This window comes from Hyla sarda, unplaced genomic scaffold, assembly GCF_029499605.1.
Source record: "Hyla sarda isolate aHylSar1 unplaced genomic scaffold, aHylSar1.hap1 scaffold_387, whole genome shotgun sequence".
NCBI classification, from domain to species: Eukaryota; Metazoa; Chordata; class Amphibia; order Anura; family Hylidae; genus Hyla; species Hyla sarda.
The window spans coordinates 212,278-218,923 of NW_026610406.1; the positions used below are offsets into that span (position 1 = coordinate 212,278).

The 6,646-nt window shown below is 46.1% G+C and overlaps 2 non-coding genes across 2 annotated transcripts; both read left to right on the forward strand.

The window, feature by feature from the left end:
- The first annotated feature begins 2,089 nt into the window (after positions 1-2,089).
- On the forward strand, positions 2,090-2,280 carry LOC130332698 (U2 spliceosomal RNA). Its single transcript, XR_008875288.1, has one exon. It is a non-coding gene; the product is annotated as a U2 spliceosomal RNA (small nuclear RNA).
- A 2,094-nt stretch (positions 2,281-4,374) lies between these two features.
- On the forward strand, positions 4,375-4,565 carry LOC130332699 (U2 spliceosomal RNA). The gene has a single exon (XR_008875289.1). It is a non-coding gene; the product is annotated as a U2 spliceosomal RNA (small nuclear RNA).
- The last annotated feature ends 2,081 nt before the right edge of the window (positions 4,566-6,646 follow it).

Genomic DNA, 6,646 nt, shown 5'->3' on the forward strand with positions numbered 1-6,646 from the left:
CCTTACAGGGTTAAAAAGAAAGATTCCTACTTTCATTGCTACCTGCTTGCTGGCTAGCCAGCTAGCCAGCCCTGTGGGCCTTGCTGCTGCTGCAGCCAAAAAACAAAAGGTGGTGCTGCTGCTGCTTCTGCTGCTTCTGCTTCTGCTTGTGTCTGGCCGCTGTTGGAGCGTCCAGGCACAGGACTTCTGCTGCTGCTGACTAAATGGCCTCCTTAATTGGATCATTTGAGTAGCCAGCACACCTGTGCAGGTAGGGCATGACATGATAGGCAGCTGCCTTGATAGCGGGTGGGTGCTGAATGTTCCTAATTGACAAAATAAGATTAATGCTTATGAAGAAATATAAAATCTCATCCCTTCCCCAATATCGCGCCACACCCCTACCCCTTAATTCCCTGGTTGAACTTGATGGACATATGTCTTTTTTCGACCGTACTAACTATGTAACTATGTAACATAACATGGGGGGGGGGGGGGGGTCTCCTGGCTGTTCACACAGGTGTGTCATTGCTGTACATTGACCATGCATTGCTTCTGTGGTATTGCAAAGGCAAAGACAAATGCTTCCAGCCATCCATTGCACTAATGGATTGGTCATCAGCTGGCTGTCTATGTCCCGCATCAATATAGACCAAAGTACAGAGGGTTAGGCTATGCTATTGTGCACCTACCTGATGCATCAGAAGGTGCGAGGCCCTTGCTAAATTCTGTGCACAGACTTTGAGATCTATACTTTAGACTGTATCTAAACCTGCTCCAACATGGACTGACATTCTGGCCTACTTTCAGCCGATGCGACTTGTCTGTCGCTGAACAGTCGCTTTTTATGTATTCAGCACCTATGTATAATGTTGTAAAAATGCTCTAGAAGCTAAAGTCGCAGAAATGTCACACATATTTGGCCTGCAACTTTCTGTGCGACAAATTCAGACAGGAAAAATCAGTATAAATCCTTAGAAAATTATCCCCCAGTGTCTCCATCTGCTGGCGGTATTGAATAAGCATTGCTGCACTGATGGGGTATGCATTAGACGAAAAAAAAGAAGAAAAAGAAGAATAATACGCCCAGAAAAGAGGCGAAAAGGAGAAAAACGTAAAAAAACGTGAAAAAAAAGTAAGAGGAAGAGAAGGGAAAAAAAGGTGGAAATGGGTTTAAAAGTGATTTCGGCAGAGAAATATATATATATATATATATATATATATATATATATATATACGCGCACACACACACATATATATAAACGTATTCTCCGTTGAGATATTGCAGCCGCTGCTGTGTCCAGGCCCAGGAGCCTTAGCACTGTGCTGTGATGTCACTCAATACCACTGACATCACTAGGTGTAAACAACATCTCTCCTTTGCTGTGTATGTGACTATGGAGCTGTTTGGTGATGTCGTCTATTATGGCCTTCATAGAAGCAACAGGAGATTGTTGCATCCATCTAGAACCCTCAGAACTACAGTGCTATGATGTCACTCACTTCCACAGGCCTTGCAGAGTGTAAACAACAACAACCCAGCTTTGTTGTGTATGTAACCATAGGGATTTGTGATGTCACCTAGAACCTTCACAGCAGCGACAGCTTTATGAGGAGCATCAGCACTGCTCTGCCTGAGCAGAACCATCACCGCCATAGGTTGTCAAATAACCCGGATTTAACCCACACAGGTAAGTCCAATGGGGTGCAGGCATGTCCTCTATGCTTACAGCTTCCCGTGGGTGTTGGTTTGATACCGTTTGGGGACAGCCAAGGAGGCATCTGCAGGCAACAAAGGTAGGTGTGTGCTTGTGTGTGTGTTTCCTATGCAGATCCTAAGCCCAGTGTCACATGCAAGTAGGAGGAGTAAGAAGGGTTCCTGGCAAATCCGGGTTATGGATTGCATTTAAAAAGGCCCCGTGGGAGTGCAATGGGCCCCTGTCTTGCTGCTTAGCAATAATGGTATGGGTTTAGGTTCTGCTGTGTGTACTGGTGGTTGACTGCCCCCCAGCCCAGAGTGTGCATGGAAAATTGTCTGGCAGCCTCCCTGACAGCAAGCAGTGATAGTGCCCATGAAGGGCACCTTGTTGGGCCCGCCCCTTTCACGGTTATCGCTTCTCGGCCTTTTGGCTAAGATCAAGTGTAGTATCTGTTCTTATCAGTTTAATATCTGATACGTCCCCTATCTGGGGACCATATATTAAATGGATTTTTGAGAACGGGGGCCGATTTCGAAGCTTGCTTCCGTCGCCCTATGCATTGACCCGATATGGCAGTATCTTCGGGTACAGTGCACCACCCCCTTACAGGGTTAAAAAGAAAGATTCCTACTTTCATTGCTACCTGCTTGCTGGCTAGCCAGCTAGCCAGCCCTGTGGGCCTTGCTGCTGCTGCAGCCAAAAAACAAAAGGTGGTGCTGCTGCTGCTTCTGCTGCTTCTGCTTCTGCTTGTGTCTGGCCGCTGTTGGAGCGTCCAGGCACAGGACTTCTGCTGCTGCTGACTAAATGGCCTCCTTAATTGGATCATTTGAGTAGCCAGCACACCTGTGCAGGTAGGGCATGACATGATAGGCAGCTGCCTTGATAGCGGGTGGGTGCTGAATGTTCCTAATTGACAAAATAAGATTAATGCTTATGAAGAAATATAAAATCTCATCCCTTCCCCAAAATCGCGCCACACCCCTACCCCTTAATTCCCTGGTTGAACTTGATGGACATATGTCTTTTTTCGACCGTACTAACTATGTAACTATGTAACATAACATGGGGGGGGGGGGGGGGGTCTCCTGGCTGTTCACACAGGTGTGTCATTGCTGTACATTGACCATGCATTGCTTCTGTGGTATTGCAAAGGCAAAGACAAATGCTTCCAGCCATCCATTGCACTAATGGATTGGTCATCAGCTGGCTGTCTATGTCCCGCATCAATATAGACCAAAGTACAGAGGGTTAGGCTATGCTATTGTGCACCTACCTGATGCATCAGAAGGTGCGAGGCCCTTGCTAAATTCTGTGCACAGACTTTGAGATCTATACTTTAGACTGTATCTAAACCTGCTCCAACATGGACTGACATTCTGGCCTACTTTCAGCCGATGCGACTTGTCTGTCGCTGAACAGTCGCTTTTTATGTATTCAGCACCTATGTATAATGTTGTAAAAATGCTCTAGAAGCTAAAGTCGCAGAAATGTCACACATATTTGGCCTGCAACTTTCTGTGCGACAAATTCAGACAGGAAAAATCAGTATAAATCCTTAGAAAATTATCCCCCAGTGTCTCCATCTGCTGGCGGTATTGAATAAGCATTGCTGCACTGATGGGGTATGCATTAGACGAAAAAAAAGAAGAAAAAGAAGAATAATACGCCCAGAAAAGAGGCGAAAAGGAGAAAAACGTAAAAAAACGTGAAAAAAAAGTAAGAGGAAGAGAAGGGAAAAAAAGGTGGAAATGGGTTTAAAAGTGATTTCGGCGGAGAAATATATATATATATATATATATATATATATATATATATATATATACGCGCACACACACACATATATATAAACGTATTCTCCGTTGAGATATTGCAGCCGCTGCTGTGTCCAGGCCCAGGAGCCTTAGCACTGTGCTGTGATGTCACTCAATACCACTGACATCACTAGGTGTAAACAACATCTCTCCTTTGCTGTGTATGTGACTATGGAGCTGTTTGGTGATGTCGTCTATTATGGCCTTCATAGAAGCAACAGGAGATTGTTGCATCCATCTAGAACCCTCAGAACTACAGTGCTATGATGTCACTCACTTCCACAGGCCTTGCAGAGTGTAAACAACAACAACCCAGCTTTGTTGTGTATGTAACCATAGGGATTTGTGATGTCACCTAGAACCTTCACAGCAGCGACAGCTTTATGAGGAGCATCAGCACTGCTCTGCCTGAGCAGAACCATCACCGCCATAGGTTGTCAAATAACCCGGATTTAACCCACACAGGTAAGTCCAATGGGGTGCAGGCATGTCCTCTATGCTTACAGCTTCCCGTGGGTGTTGGTTTGATACCGTTTGGGGACAGCCAAGGAGGCATCTGCAGGCAACAAAGGTAGGTGTGTGCTTGTGTGTGTGTTTCCTATGCAGATCCTAAGCCCAGTGTCACATGCAAGTAGGAGGAGTAAGAAGGGTTCCTGGCAAATCCGGGTTATGGATTGCATTTAAAAAGGCCCCGTGGGAGTGCAATGGGCCCCTGTCTTGCTGCTTAGCAATAATGGTATGGGTTTAGGTTCTGCTGTGTGTACTGGTGGTTGACTGCCCCCCAGCCCAGAGTGTGCATGGAAAATTGTCTGGCAGCCTCCCTGACAGCAAGCAGTGATAGTGCCCATGAAGGGCACCTTGTTGGGCCCGCCCCTTTCACGGTTATCGCTTCTCGGCCTTTTGGCTAAGATCAAGTGTAGTATCTGTTCTTATCAGTTTAATATCTGATACGTCCCCTATCTGGGGACCATATATTAAATGGATTTTTGAGAACGGGGGCCGATTTCGAAGCTTGCTTCCGTCGCCCTATGCATTGACCCGATATGGCAGTATCTTCGGGTACAGTGCACCACCCCCTTACAGGGTTAAAAAGAAAGATTCCTACTTTCATTGCTACCTGCTTGCTGGCTAGCCAGCTAGCCAGCCCTGTGGGCCTTGCTGCTGCTGCAGCCAAAAAACAAAAGGTGGTGCTGCTGCTGCTTCTGCTGCTTCTGCTTCTGCTTGTGTCTGGCCGCTGTTGGAGCGTCCAGGCACAGGACTTCTGCTGCTGCTGACTAAATGGCCTCCTTAATTGGATCATTTGAGTAGCCAGCACACCTGTGCAGGTAGGGCATGACATGATAGGCAGCTGCCTTGATAGCGGGTGGGTGCTGAATGTTCCTAATTGACAAAATAAGATTAATGCTTATGAAGAAATATAAAATCTCATCCCTTCCCCAATATCGCGCCACACCCCTACCCCTTAATTCCCTGGTTGAACTTGATGGACATATGTCTTTTTTCGACCGTACTAACTATGTAACTATGTAACATAACATGGGGGGGGGGGGGGTCTCCTGGCTGTTCACACAGGTGTGTCATTGCTGTACATTGACCATGCATTGCTTCTGTGGTATTGCAAAGGCAAAGACAAATGCTTCCAGCCATCCATTGCACTAATGGATTGGTCATCAGCTGGCTGTCTATGTCCCGCATCAATATAGACCAAAGTACAGAGGGTTAGGCTATGCTATTGTGCACCTACCTGATGCATCAGAAGGTGCGAGGCCCTTGCTAAATTCTGTGCACAGACTTTGAGATCTATACTTTAGACTGTATCTAAACCTGCTCCAACATGGACTGACATTCTGGCCTACTTTCAGCCGATGCGACTTGTCTGTCGCTGAACAGTCGCTTTTTATGTATTCAGCACCTATGTATAATGTTGTAAAAATGCTCTAGAAGCTAAAGTCGCAGAAATGTCACACATATTTGGCCTGCAACTTTCTGTGCGACAAATTCAGACAGGAAAAATCAGTATAAATCCTTAGAAAATTATCCCCCAGTGTCTCCATCTGCTGGCGGTATTGAATAAGCATTGCTGCACTGATGGGGTATGCATTAGACGAAAAAAAAGAAGAAAAAGAAGAATAATACGCCCAGAAAAGAGGCGAAAAGGAGAAAAACGTAAAAAAACGTGAAAAAAAAGTAAGAGGAAGAGAAGGGAAAAAAAGGTGGAAATGGGTTTAAAAGTGATTTCGGCGGAGAAATATATATATATATATATATATATATATATATATACGCGCACACACACACATATATATAAACGTATTCTCCGTTGAGATATTGCAGCCGCTGCTGTGTCCAGGCCCAGGAGCCTTAGCACTGTGCTGTGATGTCACTCAATACCACTGACATCACTAGGTGTAAACAACATCTCTCCTTTGCTGTGTATGTGACTATGGAGCTGTTTGGTGATGTCGTCTATTACGGCCTTCATAGAAGCAACAGGAGATTGTTGCATCCATCTTGAACCCTCAGAACTACAGTGCTATGATGTCACTCACTTCCACAGGCCTTGCAGAGTGTAAACAACAACAACCCAGCTTTGTTGTGTATGTAACCATAGGGATTTGTGATGTCACCTAGAACCTTCACAGCAGCGACAGCTTTATGAGGAGCATCAGCACTGCTCTGCCTGAGCAGAACCATCACCGCCATAGGTTGTCAAATAACCCGGATTTAACCCACACAGGTAAGTCCAATGGGGTGCAGGCATGTCCTCTATGCTTACAGCTTCCCGTGGGTGTTGGTTTGATACCGTTTGGGGACAGCCAAGGAGGCATCTGCAGGCAACAAAGGTAGGTGTGTGCTTGTGTGTGTGTTTCCTATGCAGATCCTAAGCCCAGTGTCACATGCAAGTAGGAGGAGTAAGAAGGGTTCCTGGCAAATCCGGGTTATGGATTGCATTTAAAAAGGCCCCGTGGGAGTGCAATGGGCCCCTGTCTTGCTGCTTAGCAATAATGGTATGGGTTTAGGTTCTGCTGTGTGTACTGGTGGTTGACTGCCCCCCAGCCCAGAGTGTGCATGGAAAATTGTCTGGCAGCCTCCCTGACAGCAAGCAGTGATAGTGCCCATGAAGGGCACCTTGTTGGGCCCGCCCCTTTCACGGTT